We start from the raw sequence: 26,628 nt of genomic DNA on the forward strand, positions 1-26,628 counted from the left end.
GCTTGTTTCTTAAGTAGTATTGCAATACGTCTGACTCTTCCATGTGAAAAGATCTTATCTTGTGCTCTAAAGATTGCTAAAGTCTCGACAGAGAACAGGCTAGGCTGTAAGTAGGGTAAATTGCGCTTGGTGATCTGTTTGAGGGAGCGTCTGCTTTGCCTGGTGTCTTTGGAGAGCAATTTTGATTGGTATACTGGACAATGTTAGTTTTATTGGTCCAGTAGACAATTAAACTGCTGCATGACCACACTGTGTGATCCTGGGCACACTTTACAAATCCTACCTACCATCCAGCGGCTGAAGTGCAAATTGTAAAACCTGATAGCTGGGCACAATTACAGTGTCATTGCAGGCACACCCTGTGTGATCTTGGACATTTATCACATCTCAAAGTACTTTTAAATGCTTGAGCTTGGGATAAACCCTAGAAAAATACTCTCATGCATTTGACCTACCCAGGTGTTTGCTGCTACGTGCTTGATAAGAAATAATGCAACACACAATTGCAACTTCTGTGCCCCTTCCAAATAAACACTAGAAATCAGAGTTGTAATTAGTCTCTAGAATGAGTAAGATGCCCTCCAGCCTACACTTGAAAGCAGGGGTGTATAGTTTGAGGGGAGTGAGGGGGGGGGCGAGGGAGGCATGCAATACTTTAACGCAGGTAAAAGTGTCCAAAGTCACACCATCTGCCCACTAAAGAGCGGCTCGCAGTGGCCGGCTGGCCCGGCTGATTAGGGGAGCTGTTGGTGCCGAGCCTGGTGGGGCAGGTCCCAGCTGTGCTCTGCCGGGCTGCAGGCAGCTCAGTTATTAGGCAGCTGGTGGCGTGGGGACCACTGCTATTCCGTCTGTAATGTGCCCGAGCCTCCCGGCAGGCGGGGGGATCACAAGAGCGACCGCTCCCACCCTCGGAGGCTAATTAATTGGCAGAACAAGAGCGCATTAAGGCGGATATAGGAGGGAGCCCTGTGCTGGCACCTTCTGAGTGTATGAGCTAAAGGCAGGTGGTTGTGTGTTTCAAATGCCTCTCAGACTACAAAACGCAGCGAATGCTACGTCCAAATCTGAAATTAGGAGTGCTCGTGTGCACGTGCCTAGGTATGTCTATCTAAGTGTGTGTGCTTCATAGTAATAGTCTATGTGTCACTGCATCTTAGACTGTGTGCCACTTTAAGCATGTAACAGTGTGAGGGTATGCACTACTGCGCTTGTGAGTCACGCTGTTTGCGAGTGGGTTTGTACCTGACAATTACTGACCTTGCAGTTGTGTGTGACTCACTCTGTGTCTGTGCCACTTTATGCGTGTGCATTTAACCTTGAGTGCCTGTGTATGTGGAGCGTGATGTACTGCGTGTGTGTGCGCGTGTGTGTACAGCGAGTTACTGTATGTGGCCTACTGTGAGTGTGCGTGTGTGAGCCACTGTGTTTGTGTGCGTGTCCCACGCTGTGCTGTGTATCTATCTATGTTTGTTAGTGTGTGTGTGCTGCTGTGTAGGTACCACTGTATGTGTAAGCGGGTGCTGGAGTGTATAGACAAACACACGTGAATCCTCAGTTTGTATGCAATGTACGTCACACGTAATTTACGGTCCTGTTCCGCTTTATTTTATTTTGATTGCAGTATAAAAAATGCTTGTTTATATTAGACTGGGGAATACAAACAGGAATCTAGTCTTCAAAGGGAGAGCTGCATGCCAATGTAGAACAAGCACCGGCCAGCTTATAACCCTACTCTGCGATGTTCTTGACTCCCATGCCATTGTTCACCATTTGAGTGAAGTCATGACCCCGCCTACCGAGCGGGGTAAGAAATGCTGTTCACAAGTGTGGTTGTAGCTGTCTGGGCACTTAAATATGTTGCAGCTGTCACGTTACTTAAAAACATTGTGAGAGCCTAAGTAAAACTAGAGTGAATTATCGCATGGCATTTTATGTACAGCCCTAATGCTGCTGCGGCAGAATGGCACCATGTCCTGGAAATACAATAACAGAGACCAGAGCGTCTGTAAATGTCCATGAATCGGGCACCATGCTGAGCCAGGGAAACACTCGAACAATAACAAGGAGAAACACGAGAGATGGCCTGCGGCCGTCAAAGTGAAAGTACGGCCGGCGGAGGAGAAATGCGACACGGCGGGCAGGGGAGGGGGCGGAGCAGGGAGAGCGGCATGAGGGTGTGAAGCAGCAGGGGCCTGAGACGAGGCCGCCTTGCCTTTTATGTGGTAATGCGAGGCAAGCGGCTGGTGGCATTGTGCACGCGCTTTCACGTGCACTGGAAGAAATCGCCTGGGAATCGCCTGATCTCGGTAAGCTCTGTTTAAGCTGCAATAGATCGAGCTCCCGCTCTCAATGCGCACATGCGCATTGAGATAGGTCGCTCGACCTAAAAAAGAGAGTATAACATTAACAAAGAAGAGTTTCTTGGAGAATGTGAGTGAATGTTCAAAATAAGATTAAAACATGGGGAATAACAGAGAGAAAAAATAGAAAACAGAAAACAAAAAATAACAGAAAAAGATTAATTGAAACAGCAAAGAAATGTAAGTAACATAGAGCCATATCATCAACATAGGCAATAAAAGTTTTGCAGCTTTTATTGGCAGAAATGTGTCGCTAAAGCTGCTTTTGCGGCAGAAAACTGCCACTAAAACTACTTTTGCACCAGTTTTCTGCCAATAAAAACAGCAATAATTTTATTGGCTGTGTTCATAATATGCCCCTTAGTGTGCTTCAACTACACAGAGAAAGCATTATGAACAAATAGTGATACAGTGATCAGTCAAAGACACTAAGAGTAATAGAGACGGAGTGAGTGAACAAGAGTGAGGAACTATGAGAAGAGAGGGACTGAGAAAAAGAGTGGAAGGAGTTGAGTAAGTAGGTAATAGAGAAAGGAATGAGGGAAGTAGCAAAGGCAGGAAACTGAGGATTAAAGAAATGAAGCAGTGGAACTAATAGTAGTTCAATGTGATAGAAATGTAACGAAAAGAGTACAAAATATTTACCTTATAATTGTCGTTAAATTACTCACTTTTTGTTTTTATACTTTCAATCTGTGAAAGAGAGAACAAACATTTGAAAAATATTAAAACATGTATTTAAAAATTACAAAAGACAAGGGCAAAGATTGAAGGACAAACAGTTTTTCAACAACTTTGACACTTACAGAAGCTTCTGCTTCTCCAGGCCCCCTACACAGTCCTAAAGATATACATTTTAAACTAACAGTATCTTGATGCAGATGAAGTGAGGCCTATCTTAAAACATGGTGCATATTTTGCATTGCTGTTGTTTCAGAAAAGTGTCGCAAGACACTAAAATTTTAAATAATTGCTTCAGGATGCCAATAAGATGTCTACTATCCAGAGTTTTGTTACAGGTGAGGCCTACTCAGGGTTGCAGATGAAATTTCGAGTTGTTGAAGAGAATAGAGGACATAATACATGTGAAGGTCTACCAATGAAGTGAGTCATGTCCACTGCACTCTTCAACAAAGTCCAAACCTCCTATGTTTCCCTGGACAGACCTAAACTTGATCTGCACAATGTGATTCGTAATGATAGGAAACACAGGTGATGTAATTGAAATACATGCAATTTATTTTGCTCATTTCACAATCACATCACTTGTGTTTCCTTTGCTTAGGTATCTCATTGTGCAGATGTAGTCTAGCATATGAAAGAATACGCAGAAGTGCAGCACTGCATGCAACAACTTTGACACTTACAGAAGCCTCACCTTCTCCATGCCTCCTACACAGTTCTACATATACATCATAAATGCAAACAGTACAGAATTAATTATACATGTTAAATGGTTTATTTTTGCTGTTCTCAGAATGTATCAAAATTCACTAAAAACAGTGACTTGAAGGTATTCATCATGTAACAGCGGGGAAAAAAAAACACAATCAAAATGATTGTGTTTAAAAAACCCATACAACATCAGAAATCAAAATTCAGAACTCCTTAAAGTTAACTTACTTTCCATGACGTCCAAGGATGTCCTATGAACAGCTTACACTCTTTTGTGCTGTTATTACTTTCAGCCCGCCACTTTCTGAAAGAAAATCTCCATCGTTTTTAAAAACACGTTACATGCAATAAATGACTTCTTGCTCTCTACCACAATTTTCCACAAGGCCAAATCTGGTCAGAGCCATTTATAACTCTTGGATTTCTTGTAAGCCAATCCCGTCATTTGGCATTTCCGCAACTTTCAGAATTAAAATGTTGAAGATCATTTTCACAATCCTGGAATAGTAATATCTTCCCCTTCTTGCTCAGTCATGTTCTACTTTTCCTATGACACTGATACAAGCAGACTTACACTACCTCTATGACTACTACAATTATTTAATTCTCTACATCACTTTTAACCACAAAACAATGTAAAACAGTAGACAGCATTGCAGACTTACATTCCCTCTACTCCATGTTTTGATTGGCTGCTTCAATTAGTTTATAAAAAGAAACAGTTTTTCTGAACTCATTCAAAGTGCACGTATTTCTCCATAATGTCCAGTCCTATGGTTAGAAGTTATGTCTCTGAACTACACTTATCCTCAAGGCCAAATTGTGTAGGAGCCATTAGAACTTCTTGAAATTCCACAGAGCACATCCCGAGATTATTTCCCTAAAATTTTGGTTTTAAAAACACCAGGTAAGAGTTTTTAAGGTCATACGGCAATTTTTTTTGAAAATTAAAACAGAATCATTGCAGAATGACCAGCCATTTCTAGACTTTAAATAAGCTGTGTAATGTCCTGATGTTATTGAAGGGCCGTCATGATATATAATTGCTGCAGTTACAAAAGTCCTTCCTGATATTGACAACTGCGAAGCTACAAAATTTTTAATTAAAGTTGTCAATTTTGTTCCATCAGGCCTACATCGTTGGAACATTAAAATGACATACTGGCCATATGTTCGTATAAATAATGTGGACATCATTTCAGATTTACATTGGCTACACTCCATGTTGTGATCAGCTGCTTTTACTAGCTTATTAAAGGAGACTGATTTACTGTCTGGCAAAGTTAAATATATAAATCTTTCTGAGTCTACACTAGTAGTACTTGATACCATACAGTTCTCGCAGTCATGCTGCCATTGATAAGAAAGCCCAAACAGCTGATCTACATCTACACCTTCAGCATGTAATACATCAAGCATATACATTAAAAACTCCTGACAATCTTGCTGAATATTTTGAGAGAATTGTGTTTGGCCTGAACATCTGTCTAACAGATTTCGAATTTCAGACACACTTTCTATGTTTCTTCTATCAGTGGTACATTTCTCTAACACAGAATTTAACAAACTGCAAAATCTTTGATCAGAATTGACCACAATCTCTTCTTTTACATTTTTTAGAGAAAACAAAACATTAACCACTACATTAGCATAGCAGTTGACACCAGAACTGTTTTCAAACTGAAAACCAACAACATCTTCAACAGAATCCTTTTTGTTTCTGCTTGTAATTTTAGGTTCATTGACTTTTTGTCTTTTTGCTACAACCTCCCCAGTATTGTTCTCATTTCTTCGTTTCCGGCCTACCACACGTTTCTCAAACAAAGGATACTGAGGCAAATGTGGCGCATACTCTCTTCTTAACCTATTGTATTCCTTAACACAATCTAGATCCGCACAAATGTTTGTGACATCACACTCAATCAAGTACAATCCCGATAAAGTTCTAACTCGTGACAATGCCACATATGCCATACCCTCCTTGAACACAGAACTGCCAATATTCACCAATGCACTGTCTACACTTAAACCTTGCGATTTATGAATTGTCACCGCATATGCCAAGCAAACAGGAAACTGCTTACGGCGAACATATAAGTCTTTTACAAGCAAAAATCTAGCAGAACAACGAGCAATTAGCTGTACTTCCTCAATGCCATCAAATTTAATTTTTAAAAATTCAATTCCATCTCTATTTCTGTATTTCACAAAATCAACAACATTACCCATTGATCCATTTACCAGACCTCTTTCAACATGTAAATTCCTTCTTAAAATTATACGGCAGTTCAAGCACACATTCAGAGTCTTTTCAAAACCTGCAGTTTTAGATATACTCTTCTCTAATGAATCCAATTTTGTTTTCAGATTCTCAGACAAAATAATTGTTGATCCCATATGCTCTACTCTATCAATAGCTTCCAGTTTCACAATCTCTTGCTTTTCTAAATGCAACATTTTGTTGTTAAATTTGGCACATTCTGCAAGAGTTGGCATCAAACATATTCCAGATTTCTTCTCAGTAATTTTCTGAAAAATATTCTCAGGCACAACATCTTGTTCTGGATATAAATTTGACAGTAATCGTGCATGTAAAGCTTCTTTCCCATGCTCGGTCACTTTTCCAATTCTAACATCTTGTAGAATAGTCTTGTAAACTTCATCCTTCGCCTGACGCATATTTTCATGCAGTTCAGCATAATTGAAGTTTAACCATATATTGACGTTGCCAATGCTGCCTAGGCACTTCCTGGTATCTTCATGCGTGAGCATTTTGAACACAGGTTGCCCTTTCACTGGTGTCAGCTGCAGAAGATCTCCGAAAACAATGATGTGTTTGCCACCAAATAACACATCATACTCTGTTTTGAGAACTTCTTGCATCCTCAAATGCACAAAGGCAAGCATGACATTGGAAACCATGCTTACTTCGTCAATGATAAGAAGTTTCATTTTCCTCAAGATTCTTGAAACTTCAAAACAAGCATCTCCAGATAGCTTGTGATATTGTAATTTGTTGTCATGCTCCACTGGCAGCATCAGTAAACAATGTAAAGTAATCCCTTTAATATTATGTGCTGCCAGTCCAGTTGGAGCAGTGACAACACAAGACAGCGATGACTCTGTCCTTTCCTGCAAATAGCATGAAATTGCTTTAATGAGGAAACTTTTTCCAGTTCCCGCTTCTCCACTCACGTACAGTCGGACAGGCTTCAACGACGTACATGAGCACTCTTTCTTATCATGACTTAATCCATGATCAATTTGCATGGTAACTTCGTCATATATTTTCCTCTGCTCAACGTTGAGTTGTCTTTCCAACTCTTCTAAGTTAACCGCATCCTCTTGAGCATGTGCCATGGCTCTTTCCACTTCATTCATAGCAGTGGCAGCTTCATTTTCGATAACAGGTCCTCCTAGTGGATCCTGACTCAATGAAGCAGAACTCTGACTGTCCTGAGAACTGTCTCTGGCAATCTCGGCTGCAATCGTTGCTTCCTGCTCAATTTCCGCATTCAACATTTCTACATATTTGGGAAAAGCAGGACATTCTATGGTCTCCTTGGCGGCATTGAAAGAGTCTTCGTAACAGAGGAAATCTCCAAGCAGTTCCTCTTCTGCACGCCAAGGCTTGAAAAGTTGCAAAAGTGCTAAATAGAAAAACTCCTTTTTTTCAGGAGATTCACCACTCAATTTTCGATGGTTTACCAAGTGGCATTTTCTTTGCTTGACCAGACATCCCTCACTTCCTATTACAGCATACACTCCTTTCTCAGTATCTTCTTTGATGTTCCTCTTGAATATGTAATTTTGCAGAACCTCATACAGACAAACATTCTCGAGGTGACTGCTTCGATTTGGATAATATTTATCCAACATGTTTGTCTTCAAAATGTCGGTACTGTTTGGCTCCTTTTCCGCCAAATACTCAATTTCCCGCACAGGTTTGAGAACTCGATTACGCGTTGCTGCAAGACCAAGACTCGCCCAAACGATACTCCTGGACTTGGCATAGAGACTTGCTGAAGACAACCGGTCAGAACATTCGTACGCTCCGATTTCTCGATGCGACAACATCTTCAGACTGAAACTGTACAACTTCTTGCTGAGGCTCTTTTCATGGGAAATGTCCTCCCACATATCCTTCAATTCTGTCTTCTCTTTTTTGGTGATGTAAGACGTCACATACCGAGCCACAGCCATACAGTTATCAGCCACAAACTGTATATCCATGTTAGCATTCCACATGGACAAAATCACCGGGTTGTAGTCGTTGATGTACTTGGACTCTTGGTTCCTCTTCAAATTGTAAGTGTTTTAGGTGATTTCTTCATGACATTGTGTCGCAGCGAAGACATCAAACTGTTTACTCTTCCTTTAGAAATCACCGGTCGTGGAAAGCCGAAACGACATTTAGTGTAGAACTTGTCCTTGTTTCGGAATTTACGACGGCAGTACTTTCCACATCGATGGCTTTGGAAACGCAGAACTTTTTCTCTTAGGCTTTTCTTCTCCTTTGCGTTTGGAACAGCACACGTAGAATACTGTTGGATGAAACTCATCACTGAGTCTTCTGGATCCGTTCCAAATTTAGGTGCATCCTTGATCCACAGCAACATATGTATATGAGGAGCACCTCTTGCTTGGTACTCCTTTCTCCAGAAGAAATCCAACACCTCTCCAAGAGGTGGATTCTTCTTATTCATGATGAAAGACATCATAGCTTCAAATCTATGATTGAAGTACCTACATACATTGACTGGATCCAAAGAGCACAGTTCTCCAGGTGTCTTGAATTCGATGTTATCTACGTTAGCATTTGCCTCTCGTAGAAATTCAAGTAAGTCTTCCCAGCCATACTCGGCACAGCTCAGAGTGAGGAACCATGTGGGAGTACCTAAGTTCCTCAGCATACATTTTAAATCACCATGACGACGGTACCAGTACTCATTAGTACCACGCTGACACGCCATGAGATTAATCAGGTGAGAATCCAAAATACTGTCTTGGACATTGACTTTATCCATAAAGTCACTTGCCGAGATGTTTTGCATGTGTATACCACTTTTCAAGATGTGGTTCACTGCATATGACAGTCCAGACAGATCGCTTTCAAACAGGAGATGAAACAAATAAGGAATGCATTGTCGAAACCTAGCATCTCCTGCATACAATCGCAAAGTCCGGTATTCAGAAGCAGGAATTTGATGAGGTCGCTCATCATATCTTCCTCCCTGACCTGTTGGAAAAAGCTGTGGGAAACACCGAGCTTCCAAACTTTCCTCCCAAACACTAATGGGACTCCCTTTGGCTTGTTTCATTTGAAACAACTCAATAGCATTCCCCATGACTTCCTTGGAATGCAAAGGATGAACACTATAATGTTCATATATTTCTTCACTAGTAGAGGGTTCTACTTTCTCAATTTGACCAGCACACAAATCGCTATCCTCTTCCTCACTTACTTCCTCTTCTGCAACATATACATTCTTATAGTATTTATTATTTTTTTTCAAATACAATGTTGCCTTTTTAACTTTCCTAACATCTACTAAATCTTGCCATATTTTCTTATTCTTTGTCGGAACCCCATTAACTAAGATAACCAGAGGTTCCTCTTCCACTTTTTCTACTCCAATTGTGTTAATGTTTTTCTTCAAATCTAGAGGCAAATAAACAACTCTTCCCTTTAATCCTCTCTGTAAATCTGATGGAGGCAATTTCCCTGTCTTTGGCTCCATTCTTACAATAGCCTGAAAGGGATGGATACTTTGAATCAAAATAGATTCATAAGTATTTAAATCCTTCAATTCAGAAGGAATCTCAACCAATTCCAGATTATTATGAACTGCTCTAGCAGGCATCTGGTTTTGATTTAATTTGCAACAACAATAAGTACACACACGTTGATCCAATCCCAAATCAAAACAATTTTCTACCATCAAGTATGTTGCAAAATCCTTCCATTCACTATTATTTTCCCTTTCACTTTTTGCATATAAATCCACTAACTTAGTCTGATTCTTATAATAAGTGCGTCGACAACACACACAAGTGAAATTAGGCCTCTCACTTGATTTCACCTCAAACGTCGCAATTTCCCTCTGGAAATTATCTGTACTGGAAACCTGTACACTATCTTCCACATGACCCTCTTCTTCTTGCTCAATTTCAACATTCTCCTCTTTACTTCCAAAGTAACAAAACTCAATTTCTTCACATATATTCTTAACATCTATTTCAGAACCATGCAAAAGAGCAGCGCATAATTGTTTAAGCATAATTGCTGGACTCTTAGCATAATACAACATTCTAACTAATTTCCTCACTTTGTTATGATGCACTGCTAGCATCCTGAAATGATGAAAAACACTCTGGCATACTCTCCTGGAAAGACAAGCCAGTGAATGTCCATGCAAACCTGTCACTTCTCTTACTCTGCAAGGATCTAATTCTTGCAACAACATCATTTTCTGCTTCAAACTTTTCTTATTAAATGACCGTACAAAATCACAAAGCAAATTGATGGAATCCTGTCGCACACTGCAAATACTACTACACTTCCAGGTGTACACAGGACCCTTAGCACGTCTTCCTAAAACCTCATTACCTAACACCTCTTCTGCCTCTGTTGTCACAAGTTTTTCTTTTTCAACTGGACAACCATCTTTCACTTCATAAGCACGACCACTGGTGTCAACTGCATGCACCAAATCATTATCCTGGAAATAACTCTCCTCATTAAAAAATGCCTCACAGCTTGAACTATGCATCCATTCTCCAGAAAAAACTTCACAAAAATTACTACGATTAACTATTCTCTTCCATCTACTATTTCTTTTGAAATCAAAAATTGCCTTGTTTAGCTTCCTAATTCTATTGATTATCAAAATAAATAACTTACGTTTAATTTCAAATGCCTGATCAATAACTTTCTCAACTTTTTTTTTTGTCTTATAAAAAACCAGTTTCTGTTGACCTTTCTTAATATTTTTTAACAAATTGCCAATTATCCTGTTCCGGAACATTCGTTTACGAATCTCCCTAAACTGTTGTTTCCTTCTACTATCATGCACAGAGTTATCTCTTGCTCTAGCAGTAACATTTTTCATTGGCCTTTCTTTTCCATTTGATTTCCTTCTCGTTTTATGGACTGAAACATTTTCTGTAGTAATATTTTTTTTACTACACATATTTCTTATAAATTGTTTTGTGCTCTTACCCGGTGCTTTCTTCGTGACTTGACAAATCTTTTTGTTAGAGGACTGCTGCGTATTTTTTTCACCTGCTGTCTTTGACGTTTTGCAGCCTTTCTCTGTCTTTCTATTGTAGGCATGGTGAAATCTTGAAATGATCTGCAGTTGAATCTGTGGAAAAATATAATAAATAATGTTATTAACCATTATTACCAAACAGTAAATCAGTAACAGTGATAAAAAACTTAACACACTACTTGACATTTTAATTAGAAGATTTTTTAGTCGTTGGCAAATTTACAATACAGAAATACCAGAAAAGAAATGACATTTATATTTATGTTACCTATGCTATTTTATATGTGAATCTGATCTAATTTTATGAGCATATTTTAATATTTTATTGAAGACACTACACATAACCTGCTTTTGAAGGTGTCTTTATTTTTAAATTAAACGGTTTACCTTTTTACTTTTTATTAATTATAAATTTTAAAAATAAATGTTTATATTTCCAAAGGCTCAAGCAGGTCAGCTTCCCATCCTATATCATATAATTCGGACAAATCTGCATCCTCATCACGCTCTTCTTCATCCTCAGGATTTAAATCATCCAAGGGATCAACATCCACTGATGTTTCAATTACAAGTTCAATGATGAGGTCAAAATCAACTGATTGCAGATTGTCGCTCATGTTGAGGTTGTCTTTATCTTTAAAGAAAGATAACAACAATGAGATGTTGCAGAGTAAGAGACAAATCTCACAGATTATAATAGTAAAATTGTTTAACAAGAGTAACATTTTGCAGCTATTATTTAGCCATGTCCAGCGATGCTGAGCAGGTGAAGCCTATGTCTAATCTTTCACTGAACAGGACTCATCTCTTCTTAACCTTGGATAAGCCTCACCGACTCTGTGTCCCCTGCACATACTTAAATGTAAAGGGGCAGATTTATGTTAAATGGCACATCCCCAGGCATGCACCAGTTAACGTGCACCACTGCTCTGCCACCCATGGTGTGCCGCATTTACAATCAGATAGGAGAAACCTGCGTCAAAACCCTGCGCCTGCTTGAAGCAGGCATAGGTCTTGACGCAACATTGTGGAGATGGTGCACCCCTGAGCCTTGCTGGAGCTGCATCGCACTTGCGATACAACTCCAGCAATGCGCCACCTTAACGGCACAGATGCGTCAAGCATCTGTGCCGTTTTTGCCCCATGCTGTGCCGCATTGTAAATGCAGCACACCATGGGTGGCGGAACAGCGGCGCAAGATGACTGGCACATCCCTGGTGATGCGCCAGTCATCATAAATCTATCCCTAAGCTTCTTATCTTGTTAGAGATGAACTGCCATATGTATCATCAAAATATTTTGCATTTCCTAAATAGCGAATTTTAAGGAATAAATAGCGATTCTTTACCATTCCTAATTTGCGATGAGCAAATTGCTAATTGCAAGTTACCCATTCATTTCCATGGGCTAGGAGGCTCATAGGAATGAAGGTTTAATTTGCGATTAGCAATTTGCTCATCACAAATTAGGAATTTTTCCAAGGGTGCAGGGGTGTCTCAAGAACACCCTGCTGCACCCCTGAAAAATAAATTTGGGGGCATATGGCACACATACATGCCCTAAGGGCATGTGTTGGCGTCATATGGGACCTTTTGTTTTTTTAAAAAAAAGCTTTTTGAAAAGAATTCACAAATTACCACCAATTTACCACAATAGTTTCCAAATCCTTAATGTCATTTTTTACATATTTTTTGTTTGATACATTGCATTTAAGTAGTCACAAAATTTGCAAATCCTTCAGTGCAATTGCAAAATAAGGAATAGCAAATTTTGCTACTCCTTATTTTGCATCAAACTTGTTTGATACATACCATTTGTCTAATTAACATTCGCAAAGGCCAAAATTCGTAGAATTTTGATCTTTGCGAATGCTAATTAGCTTGATACATATGGCCCCAAGTGAGGCCTGTCTTACGACATGGTGCATCTTTTGCATCACTGCTGCATCGGTTTCATGTGGTACGTTTTTTTTACACCATGACATATCTGCCTAAATGCATCAATTTGTAATGTTGTCGCCTCATAGCAAATCTTTTGCACCGCCGCTGCATCATAAAAGTGACGCACAGTGGCACAAAAGAGGCATACACCTATCATAAATCTGTCCCTAGCATTTTAAATGATTAATCCAGGATGACGATAAGGTGTGGCCTATCCAGAGGTTTGTTTAAGTTGAGGCCTACTCAGGATTGCAGATTAAAGTTACGCTTGATGAAGAATACAGAGGAGATAATACATGTAAAGGCCTACCAATGAAGTAAGTAATGTGCACTTTATTGCGCCAGTCATCATAAATGTATCCCTAAGCTTCTTATCTTGTTACAGATGAACCACCATATGTACCATCAAACTATTTTGCATTTCCTAAATAGCAAATTTTAAGGAATAAATAGCAATTCTTTACTATTCCTAATTTGCAATGAGCAAATTGCTAATTGCAAATTACCCATTCATTTCCATGGGCTAGGAGGCTCATAGGAATGAAGGTTGCAATTTGCGATTAGCAATTAGCTCATCACAAAATAGGAATTTTTTGAAGCGTGCAGGGGTATCTCAAGAACACCCTGCTGCACCCCTGAAAAATAAATTTGGGGGCATATGGCACACCTACATGCCCTAAGGGCATGTATGGGCGTCATATGGGACCTTTTGTTTTTTGGAAAAAAATGCTTTTTGAAAAGAATTCGCAATTTACCACAAACTAGAAGTTGGTGGTAGTTTCCAAATCCTTAATATCATTTTTTACATATTTTTTGTTTGATACATTGCATTTAAGGAATCTCAAATTTTGAATTAAGGACATTTTAAGTCATTTCCACATGTGCAGTGTTTTCAAATTATGATTTGAAAATCGTTTTTGGGGAAAAGTAATGGTTTGCAAATTTATGACAAGGACATAATGGTGTATGCTTCTCTATAAGGCATTTCAGTGTCTCTGATGTCATTTTTCCCATATTACATTATAAGACCTTTCCCCATGGAGCACATTCCTTGTAAATATGCTCCCACCTGTGCATGGCGAATTTAGATTTTGACTGTTTGAGTCACATAGCCATGTTAAAAGTGACCCAAAAAAATTGCAAACGTTTTAAAAACACACATTCATGTGTCTTAAGGACATTTTAAGTCCTTTCCCCATGGACAATGTTTTCTAAGTGGCGCAAAAGAGGCATACACCTATCATAAATCTGTCCCTAGCATTTTAAATGATTAATTCAGGATAACAATAAGATGTGGCCTATCCAGAGGTTTGTTTAAAGTGAGGCCTACTCAGGATTGCAGATTAAAGTTACGCTTGATGAAGAATACAGAGGAGATAATACATGTAAAGCTCTACCAATGAAGTAAGTGATTTCTACTTCATTGCGCCAGTCATCATAAATGTATCCCTAAGCTTCTTATCTTGTTAGACATCAACCGCCATATGTATCATATAACTATTTTGCATTTCCAAAAAAGCGAATTTTAAGGAATAAATAGCGATTCTTTACCATTCCAAATTTGCGATGAGAAAATTGCTAATTGAAAATTACCCATTCATTTCCATGGGCTAGGAGGCTCATATAAATGAAGGTGCAATTTGCGATTAACAATTTGCTCATCACAAATTAGGATTTTTTTCCAAAGGTGCAGGGGTGTCTCAAGAACACCCTGCTGCACCCCTGAAAAAGAAATTTGGGGGCATATGGCGCACATAAATTTTAACAACATTCCTTTACCTCAAAAACGATTTTCAAATCATAATTTCAAAACACTACACATGGGAAAATTACTTAAAATGTCCTTAAGACACATAAAAGCGTTTTTTGATTGCCTTTCCTGCATGGTTGGGTCACTTTTAACATGGCTATGTAACACAAACATTCAAAATCTAAATTTTCCATGCACATGTGGGAGCATATTTACAAGCAATTTGCGCCACAGAGAAAGGTCTTACACTAAAATGAGAAAAATAACATCAGGGACAGTCAATTGCCTTATAAAGAAGCATACACCATTATGTCCTTGTCATGAATTTAAAAACAATTCCTTTTCCCCAAAAACGATTTTCAAATCATAATTTCAAAACACTGCACATGGGAAAATGACTTAAAATGTCATTAAGACACATGAAAGCGTTTTTTGATTGCCTTTCCAGCATGGTTGGGTCACTTTTAACATGGCTATGTAACACAAACATTTAAAATCTAAATTTCCCATGCACAGGTCGGAGCATATTTACAAGCAACTTGCGCCACAGAGAAAGGTCTTACATTAAAATGGGAAAAATAACATCAGGGACAGTCAATTGCCGTATAAAGAAGCATACACCATTATGTCCTTGTCATAAATTTAAATCAATTCCTTTTCCCCAAAAACGATTTTCAAATCATAATTTCAAAACACTGCACATGGCAAAATTACTTAAAATGTCCTTAAGACACATAAAAGCATTTTTTCATTGCCTTTCCTGCATGTTTGTATCACTTTTAACATGGCTATGTAACACAAACATTCAAAATCAAAATTTTCCATGCACATGTGGGAGCATATTTACAAGCAATTTGCGCCACATAATTCATAATTTTCTCCTTAAAGCACACTATTCTCTATCTAAATTAAAGAAATATTTTCTCACCTTAGCAAATACTTTGAGTTTGAAAACAGTCTCAGAAACACACCAATTTGTCTTCAGCAGAGCAAAAGGTATGCACTCCAGAGTCTGCAGCTATCAAAAGCACAGAAATGCTGTAATTCTTCACACATATTTCTCATGTCACCCAATCAAAACTCTTCCCTCACTTTTTTTCAAATGAAAACCCTTCCCCCCTCTGCCCTTTCTGTCTTTTCTGCATGGCAACCACCTCTTGGAAGACTTCTGGTGTTTGCAAGTTCACACAACTTTGTTGCAATTGAACTCTGAACTCTCAGTGCACCTGCATATCCAGTGCATTCTTTCATTTAATGATTTTTTATTGACCACTCAAAATACATCTTTCAAATAACTCATCCGTGCACCCTAACTTTCTGTTTTCAGCAATCAAAATCCACCAATCACTGTTACTGCTTCATGAACACAGAAACTCCACAGTTTTTTTCATTTTAAACTCTCATTTTTTCAACTGCCATTTCATTGCCACACTTCATCTGACTGCAGGAGAACCTTCTCTCACCATGTTTTCTGTCTGGATTGTTGGACATAGTTATATTCACTGGGCTCAAAGGTACGTTGAAAACAGGAAATTACCTAACCTCAATTTACAAGATGTGGAAATTAAGTGGTTTGGCCACAGAGGATTAAAATGTCACCAATTGATACCATTGGTGAAAACCTTTATGCATTTGCCCAAACCTGACCTGTTAATTGTGCACTGTGGAGGTAATGACTTGGGCACTTTGACTGGTGTAGGTCTGGAAATGCTTTTAAAGGACACCTTTGAGCAATTAATGGCACTTTTTCCTCAGACTGCCTTGGTATATTCAAATATATGCCAAAGACAGAAATGGAGGTGGTCAAACCAATTTTGTCCACAAATTGAGAAGTCGAGGAAGCATGTAAACAAATCTGTTTCAGCTTACATGAGAGACCATGGAATGGGCTCCCTGTACAACAATAACTTGCGTTACTACATGCAAGATATCTACAGAGGAGATGGAGTTCACTTCTCAGATGAGGGCAACAGAATTTTCACTCTGAATTTAAGAATGTGCATTGGTACCTACTTATAAGTACCTAAATGTACCATAAACCCAAAAGCTCTTCTCAGAGCTACCCTACATCTGATCACTCACAATTATTATTGTACTCTAACATTTTTCACTAATTTTCAACAAAGTACGCTCCCTGGGGCGCTACCCGGTACGCGAACCGGGAGCTAACCTCGCGAAATTTTTTAAAAAAATGTTTTTTTTTCGCACATATGGGCCTCCTCAGCCACCCTCACAAAACCTAGGGGGTCAAGATAAGTCTACCGTGCCCCCTTCTACCCATTCTGAACATTATTTGCCCTCCATCTTGTATCTTAATTCGACCGAAACACAAAATGGTGGACTTCTGGAACGCTTAAGGTCCGCGAACCGAGGCGCTCAACGGTTCGCGTACCGGGTAGCTCCCTTGGAAGCGCACCATCAAAAAAGGTGGGAAAGTAGTTCACAGAAAAGCCACTGGAGACAATTTCACCAAATATAGATTAGCTCATACTACATACCAATCCCTACCATTTTCACAAATTTGATTGGAATTCCATTTAGTCATTTAGCCTGTAGACCTCTCTAAATACCCTGAGGTAAATTACTTCACAAAACACATCTGAAGTGTTGGAATTGACAACCAATGAAAATGTTACTTTCATTTTCTACTTTTTTTACCTGACATTTGATTGGTTATGTACCTGAATATATATAAAGGAAGAGAGAGAAACACAGCCATTTTGACTACTACTTCCTGAACTACATTGCAAGATCATTTTCACTCACAACTTAAACTTGTTTTTAGAAGGTGAGATATTATTTTATAAATTTGAAAACATTTTCAGATAGTTATATACTATCCCTCTGTAAGAGTTAGACATTGAGAAAGGCTTCTTTATTATAATTATGGATTGATTTAGGTTTCTGTGGTATAATTATGAATTTACTTAGGCTTCTTCACAGGCACTTTTTAATAGTACTACTTCACGCCTGAAACCATACAGTGCCCATAGATTACTTCTCTGTTATAAACTCACAAGTACCTGTCTGAACTTAAACCCAACAGTGCCCTATCTCTACTGATATATTTATTTTTTATGCAAATTACAGCAAGAAAATGGAAGGTGAGCAGAATGTTTCCTTTGAAATTGTTCTGGAGAACAACACAGAAAAAGATATTGAGGACAATGATGACTCAGATTTCATGGATGAATCACGGGACCATGAATTAGTTCAATGTGTAGAATCTGTGGATCATTTACTTCATTATGATGACGGTCAAATGTGGGAACTTATGTTCACTCAACAAGAGGACATATCGGACAGTCAAATGCTAGACGTTCTATTAAATTTTGAAAAACAATCCGAAAAATAAAATTGTATGTAATATTAAAAAATTGTTTGAGTCTTTAATCATTTTTATATGTAATTAATAAACTAGTTAAATGTTAGAAATGTTATTAAATTTTCAACCACAATCACAATAATAAATAATTGCTTAAAAAACTAAAAAAAATAAAAAATAATCAACAAAACCAACAATCAATTAACATACTGCATTTGAAAAGTCTCTCATTCATTTTTCATTGCAGTACGCTGCCCAGAACGCTTCCCGGTTCGCGGACCGGGCGCTACCCACGAAAAAAAACAAAATTTTTTTTTTATTTTTTTTGCCCCGCGGGGCCCTTTTAAAGCCTCCACATTAAACCTAGGGGGTCAGGGAGGATCTACTATGCCCCCTTATGGTTATTTCCCCCTTTGTTTTGGCCTCCTCTTGTCTCTCAATCCTACCGAGAGACAAGATGGCGGCCGCTCCGGACTGTTTAGAATGTTGACAGACACCGGAGAGCCAATCAGCTTCGCTACGCGAAGTTCTGGTACGCGCCCCGGTCCGCGAACCGGGGAGCTGCCCGGTCCGCTGTTACAGATATATATCTTTTTTTAAACGTTAATTTCTCAAAATCCACTGGAGCACATATATTGAGACCTACAAAAGGCACATCGGGCTACCAGTCCCTACAATTTTGCCAAGTTTCGTGCAAATCCATTCAGCCGTTCGGGCTAAAAGTGAGGCCAACCGCCCTATGGAAAACTCAATGTTAAAAACACGTTTTGGGACCCCCCTTTTTTCTCGGCCCCCCTGGACGAACCCCCCCCAAATTTGCAGGGGCTGCTCAGAAACAAAATGTTCCATTTTCCAGAAAATTTCATCCAATTCCGTCAACAAACGCCAAAGTTATTAGACATAGAATTTTCAAAAATCCCATAGGAAAAAATCCTAACTATATATACCTACTGGCAGCGTGACCAAGGGCTTTTGGCTCGAAACGCGTCGCTGGTTCTGTTCTAAAAATAAAAATACCATCTTGCTGACTCTGCTGGTCCGGTCCTCATTCTTTTGCTGGCGTGGAGGCGGTGTCTGCGAGCGCAGAGCAAGCTGAGGAGGAGCTTCGTCTTCATATATATATATATATATATATGTACTCAGGGTGTGATTTCTACGTCATAGTTAACCATAGTGTGTTTACATTAAATTAGCCATAGATAATGTAGATCTAAGTTCAATCGACTTATGTTAACTTGAAAATGTGTTTTTGGGTGCTAGGCTCTCCCACCCACGTTCTAGTGTTTCAGGAGTCGAGATTCCATAGTTCCATTTAATTAAATGTGTTACAACAGTAAGAATAGATAGCAATATGTGTTCTGTAGAGAGTGAGTAGTGAATTTCTACACCTGTGCCTTGGATAAGCTGAGTGCGATGTACCGTCCTTTTAAGAGGCGTATTTTTGAAAACCACACAGCTGAGGTCTTCCATTGTGCGATGTCTGGGAAGAAGGGCAAAGACTCATTATCAGGAAATGCTAAATTGTGATAGGGCCAAACTCTTGGGAACTGTTGGGAGTGTTTTGTTTTGTCGAATTGTATGTTTTAATTGTGCATTGTTGGACTAGTTAAATTTAGATGCTCCTATCTACTCTTTCGACAGTAGATGCCCCTAGACACTCTCTTAGAAGAGGCTTCTCTAATCCTTGCTCACTTTGCCACTGGATTCAAGATAGCCTGGCTGATGAGGATTATGAATCCGAAACCGGTCCTAGGATGCTTGTTTCCGGTCCAGGGAAGGCATGGCTTGGCAGTTCGGGCTGGACTGTTCCCATGAGGCACAGGGTCAGACTGATTTGCATATGGCCATGTCTGAACTGGGGTGGCAGAGTGAGCTTAAGAATGGTGATGGATTCAACCCAGATGAGTTGACTGGGGGTGAGTGTTTGATTTGCTCAAAAGCTCAGTCCATCATCCCCTTTTGTATCAAAGAGATAGGCCCATCATCTTTCTCTCCAACCCACCTGGATCCTTAGCTTAGTGCATTAGGGAACTTTCCTTTTAAGGGTAACTGAAACGCATTTGATTTGCTTATGACAACTTTAAATAGCCTATCTTTGTATTTGCTCCATTTGAATCTCTTTGAATTATGTTGGACAATATACTAGTATGTTGATCACCGATTACTCCTGAAAAGATTTAAGTGTGCAACTTTGCTAACCTGCTAACAAACCTTCATGGTTTGCAGATCTGCTCTCTGTCGTCCCTGTGGAGGCCAATCTGCTTCACCCTCATTGATGCATTGTTGATGTTAAGCCTCAGTTCGAGACAAAGGTCCATACACTCGAGTGCAGCTAGTACTAAAAGTTGCACGGTACAAACCCCATCCCACGCTGCTTCAGGTGTTTGCGAACACAGATTAAGATAATATGGAGAAGTTTGTTACCTTCTGCCACTGGTCCCACAATGCTGGTACTGCCTGCAAAAGTCTCCACGAAGTGGTCCTAATGAGCAACAACTCCAAAACCAAGACCAAAACCATATGCATTAAACCGCTCTTACAAGTGACTATTGCCCACATGCATCAAAGTCAATTGCATTCGCAACCGGTGCGAATCGCAATTTTTGGACGTTTGCGAATGCAATTGACTAATTTGGAATGCATCATGCATTTCGCAATTTTAGAAATCGCAACCATGTTGCGATTTCTAAAATTGCAATTGCATTTAAGAAATCGCAATTTCAGATTTCTTAAATGCAATGCGTGATCATTTTTCAATTGCGAATTCGCAATTTGGAAGTGGTAAATTAGCATGAAGTTGAACTTCATGCTAATTTACCAAAAACTTTCAAATATGTACAAATTGCATTTTTGAAAGTTTTAATTTACACACACACATGCCCTTGGGGCATGTGTGTGTGTAAATTGCATTTAAAGTTACATTTCAGGGGTGCAGGGAGGGGTTCTTTGGACCCCCCCTGCACCCTTGAAATTGCATTCACATTTTGCGAATCGCAATTTGGAATTCGCAAAATGTGAATGCCTTCCCATTCATTCCTATGGGCCTTTTGGCCCATTGGAATCAATGGGAAGGGTTTTCCTTAATTGCGATTCGCAAATAGTGAATCGCAATTAAGGAAAAATACCGAAACGCAAAAATAAATGCGAATTGTTCATGCATTGCAGTTTGCGATTTCTAAATTGCGATTCCTTAATTTTCGCAATTTAGGAACCGCAAATGGGTGCAATGATGCATGTGGCCGTATGCTCCTCTTTTTCCCTGTGCTTAGTAGATGCTGTGCCCGAACCCAACAACAGGGAATGGGCTTCACAGGATGTAAATGCCAGTATTTGTAAAGCGCACAGCTACCTCCAACAGAGGTGTCCCGGCGCTGGGGGCCGTCAGGAAGATTAAGCAAGCTATTGCCCAGAGTCACATGGTGCTGAGCTAACCTGCCGCCAGAGCCAGGAATCGAACCGTGATCCCTGTGGTCTTGAGTCAGGCACCCTGGCCGCTGCGCCACACCTCTTCCACAAGGATGGACCAGGAGCAGAGAAGCATTGGTTGGATGTTCATGGATAACATAATATAACATAACATAACACGTGTATTTGTAAAGCACACGTTCACCCAAGCAACGAGGCATCTTGGCGCTGAAAAAACAGATGTATATTGTTACCCAACTCAATGGTACTAATTTTATCGACCTCAAATGGATGTAAGGCTGAGTGGACCCACCAGGATTTGACCTGTGACCAGGAGGTCGAACACAGGCCCCTGCAGTGGATGCATTAGTGCACTGAGCTACCAGACCCGAATTGGCAGGCGAGCTGAGCTATGGTAGGACGGCTGCACGCTATTTGGAGCACAGCATCTTTCCACTTTCGACCCCGGGCAGGAGTACTCAGTTGGAACCATGGAAACCACACCAACCAAGCACCACACAAAACAAAATGCCACAATATAAGAGAACTACATCACACCGCCATCACACGACTATCGTACCACATAACAACCTACAAGACAACACACTATTAATCAACCTGATATTTGTTACACTGCAACACTAACATAACACTACTCAGACAGCAAGCACCATCTCAACAGCCGTCCAATCCATTACAAAGACTATGTGAAACCCAAACCCCATTCCAAGCCAGCCACCAATCCATGCCTATGGACAGTGCTTAATTTGAGTAGGGGGTTAGTGGGACCCACTATACTCATTTGTCCTTATCAGACATTTCCTGAGAGCAAGAAAGAGGAAAACTCTCCAACGGAACAGAAGGAAGGAAAGGCTGAACACCCGTCAACAAGGGAGAAAGCAGAAGCCTGCAAAAGTGAGATAAAGGGGCAGGGAGTGTCTGACAGTGGATTAAAGAGGCATGAGGTGGATTCAAGACTACGAAACCTTACTATTCCACATGGGGACACTTAATGGCACCGGCCGCAGGCTTCTGAGCAGTGCTTTGGGCACCGGCACCCATTATGTTACAAATTAAGCACTGCCTATGGGGCACACACTATACCTTGCCACCATTCAACATGAACCACAGTGAACCAAGAATCACGACGATGCCCCACCAGGAGAAGCAAAAAGTGTCCGCAAATGCCTTCTACATCCAACAGGCACTTCTGAAACTCTACCCATTTGTCTTGCCAGCATTCAGACTTGTGACCTTTGAATCACCGCAGATGTCAGTGGACAGCGTAAAGCTCATTACTACAGAAAAAGAACTCACCAACATCAGTCTATCAGAGCAAGCCACTCCGCAAAGCCCACAAATGTATATGAAGAAATTAATTTATCTGTGGGGATTTTTCTCACCTCAGAGCATTATAAAAGTCTAATAAACAAACACTGTTTTCTAAAATCTAATTTGGTATTTGGGATCACCAGGAAAGAGTAAAATGACACAAAAATAGACAAATGGATGAAGACGGCTGTCTAACCCATATCATGTAGTCTATTCTATACTATATCCCAGGACCTGCTGACCTTCAGGAGACTTCTCAAGACCTGGCTGTTCGAGCAGTAGCAGCACACACCCCCAGACCCCCCCCCCCCAGCGCCTTGAGACCCTCACGGGTGAGTAGTGCGCTTTACAAATGATTGATTGATATTTAATTTCAATAAAATCAAATGATCTTGCTTACACCAGGCTGATTGAACATTTGTGGCCTCATGTCTAACCGGAGCTTGCTGAGGCAGCCTTATCCCGCTGCATTAATTCAAAAAGTCCTATCACTTACTCAGGCTGACATCAGGATGTGGTCAAATTGGAAGCTTGTCTTAGCTGGACGGTTGCTTCCACCAACTAGACGAACACGTGTAAGGTTTGGTCAAGGAGTGTTCTGTGCGCCATCCTGCTGGTGCACCTGAATCACCCAGCTGGTGTCCCTGAACCTTCTGCACCAGTGCTTATGAAAGACATCTGCACCCCTCCATGGCCCTGAGTGATGGCCTGTTATGCCAGCTTTCTGATTGGGCACCATTGGTGTGTATCTGATACCAGAATATCATTGCAAAATACCATCTCATTGTAATTAAATCTTCTACATATCGCTCCTTCGGGGGTCATCATAGATAAATATCTAAACTATGGGGCAGATTTACTAGCCCCTTGCACCACTTTTGCGTCACTTTTAACATGGGAAAAGTGACGCAAAAGTGGCGCAAGGGGCTTGTAAATCTGCCCCTATGTTTGTAAATGAAACTCAGCACTCATTAGTTATGACAAATAATATATCTGTCTATAATATGCTGACATTCAGGTGCACCATTTCTGGCCATGATCAATGACAATTGCAAATAACCTGAAGTTTGGATGATTGAACCCCAATCTGAAAAAAAGGTAATTCCAAAGTCTGAGACGTTCACAGCAACTACTGACTCATCCAAGAACTGCAGCCTGACGATGCTTCTCTGTTCAAGGATTGTACTACTGAAGAAAAATAATACTAATAATATCCATGTCAAAATATAGGTTACCAAAATATCAGCAACCCAATAATTTTAATTAAAATACCATAAAGTATAAAGTGTTGCAAACCAAAATACAGATTACAACAATATAGTGCTTTAAAATTAGCTTTAAAATGAACAAAAATTTTGAAAACTGACATATAGTTTAAAATTATTGATATTATAATGTATTAATAATTTCTATTTAGTTAAAATTAATTATACAATTTTTAAAAATATGCAACTTAAAAAAATATTATATATGTTTTACAAAATGTATTGTCATTATTTATTAAACATGTTTTAATCTAAAATTATTTTTAAAATAGTTTAAATGTTTTACATAATAAAAAAGTAATTTACATAAAAAGTACCATTAAGAAAAAGGTAAAAATTTATATTACATAACAAACTAGGGAAAAATGGAAATAAAAAAAAATATCATGCCAAATAACGTTTTGTAATATTTTAAAATTATAAAGTAATTTCTCTAAAAAATACAAAACTAAAAAAATAGATCTTAATACATTTTGATTTTGAATTCCCACTCCAAACTAAGCAACACTGGGGAGAATGATGGACTCTGGAGGGGGCAGTTCTCCTAGTCCCACTCCAAACTAGGCAAGCTAGACTGACGACTTTGGTGCTGGAGACCAGGGTTCAAGCCTCGGGGTCGCGTCCACATCCTGTGATTCTGGGCAAATCACTTAATCTCCCCGTGCCTGAATGTGTAATGTAAATACGGTGCTCATGTAAAGCGCTCCAATACCTTTGGGTCGAGTTCGCGCTGTATAAATATGAAACAAAAAATATATATGTATATGGGGTAAGTGTTTGCCTCTGGAGGGGTCAGATGCACTAGTCTTTCCTCGAAGTAAGCAAATTGTGAATTAATTTGGACTCTGGGGAGCAGGTAAAAAGTACTATTGTCCATCCAAAGACATACACAAAATGTAAAATAAGAAAGCATGTTTAAATAAATTCAAATAAATTAGAGTAAAATATCAGTAATGTATTATGTGTTAAACACACAAAATAACAAAATAATTTATTTTAACAACAATTTACATTAAAAACACCTTATGTAAAAAAAACTTACATAAAAAGTATAATATCTAAATTGTATATCCTAATAAAGTCAATACTTTAATTCATAAATTAAACATGTTAAAAAATGTTCAAAACGTTTTTTAGAAAAGCAATTCAAGTGAAGTAACCTTACTTTTTTCTAAAAATGTTAAAAATAAATCATAATTAAAATGTTTTAGATTGTTTATTGTAACAATTTAAAACACTTCCAGCACAAAAAACATACTTACAAATATTCTTAAAATGAAAAACCATCTAAAAATTCTAAATTAAAGAACAGTTTACAAAAACGTAATAATCAAATAATTTAAACATTATTAACACATTGAACACATAAATTTAATAATAAACACCACTTTAAGCAATAGATATTTAAACTTTTGATAATATTATTCAAAATAAAAAACAATATACTTACCAACGATATTCCAAACCTCAATCTAATGGTACCAACAATATTATGTTATTGATATTAAGCATCATATGATATTATGACAACTGATAGCCTTTGCTCCTTTTTGGACGAATCAGGCTACCTCAATGCCCACTAGGCCGGTTTTCGTCCACTGAGAAAGTCATTCGTGCTTTTATGGACGAAATGAGGAAGGAAGCAGACAATGGGTCCACCCTGGCACTGGTCCTGCTGGACCTCTCAGCAGCATTTGACACCGTCGATCATACTTTATTGATCAACCATGCCAGTAATGCAGGCCTCTGTGGCATCGCACTTGAGTGGTTGACTTCCTTTTTTAAAGATCGGATTCAGTCAGTCTACCCTCCCCCATATGGCTCTGTCAAGGTCCATTTGGACTGTGGTGTGCCTCAGGGATCACCCTTGTCTGCCCATCCTTTAATACACTCTCTTCCGAAGCAAGATGTGAAAATATTTAATTATGCTGATGAAATGCAGCTAATGTTTGCGATCAATGACACTACAGAGTCTAAGGTACTCTTTCAAAACACCATGCTTTATATTCGGGACTGGATACATTTTCGTCAGTCAAAGTTAAACTCTGATGAAACTGAAGTAGTGGTAACTAAAAATAACTCAATCCAATGGAACCCCTCCTTCTGGCCTTTAGAATCAGGCTCTTCACCCATGCGTAAGAGAGGGGTGAATAGCCTTGAGATTCTTATTGATGAAGATTTATCTCTCAAACAACTGATTGGAGCTGTGTCATCCTCTTGTCATCTCCAACTTCGAAGAATATGGAAAATCCGCAGATATTTGACTGAGAAAGTTGCTGAAATCACATTGCCCTAGTGATATCGTGGGTTGATTAGGCAAATGCCCTCTAGTTGGGAATCCCTACTAGATTCATTCACAGGTTGCAATTGGTACAAACTCAGGCAACCTGGCTGGTCTTATGCCAGCCACGACATTGTCACACTAAGCCACTGATGGAAAGGCTCCACTAGCTCCCTGTGGCCCTGAGGACCGTCTTTAAAATGGCCTGGACGATTTTTAAGGCTCTTCATGGTAGAAGCCCTGGTTTTACATCGACCAGACTTCAGAGCCACATGCCCACTCGCCATCTGAAATAGGCTCA

The sequence above is a fragment of the Lissotriton helveticus genome, chromosome 5_1, assembly GCF_964261635.1.
Source record: "Lissotriton helveticus chromosome 5_1, aLisHel1.1, whole genome shotgun sequence".
NCBI lineage: Eukaryota > Metazoa > Chordata > Amphibia > Caudata > Salamandridae > Lissotriton > Lissotriton helveticus.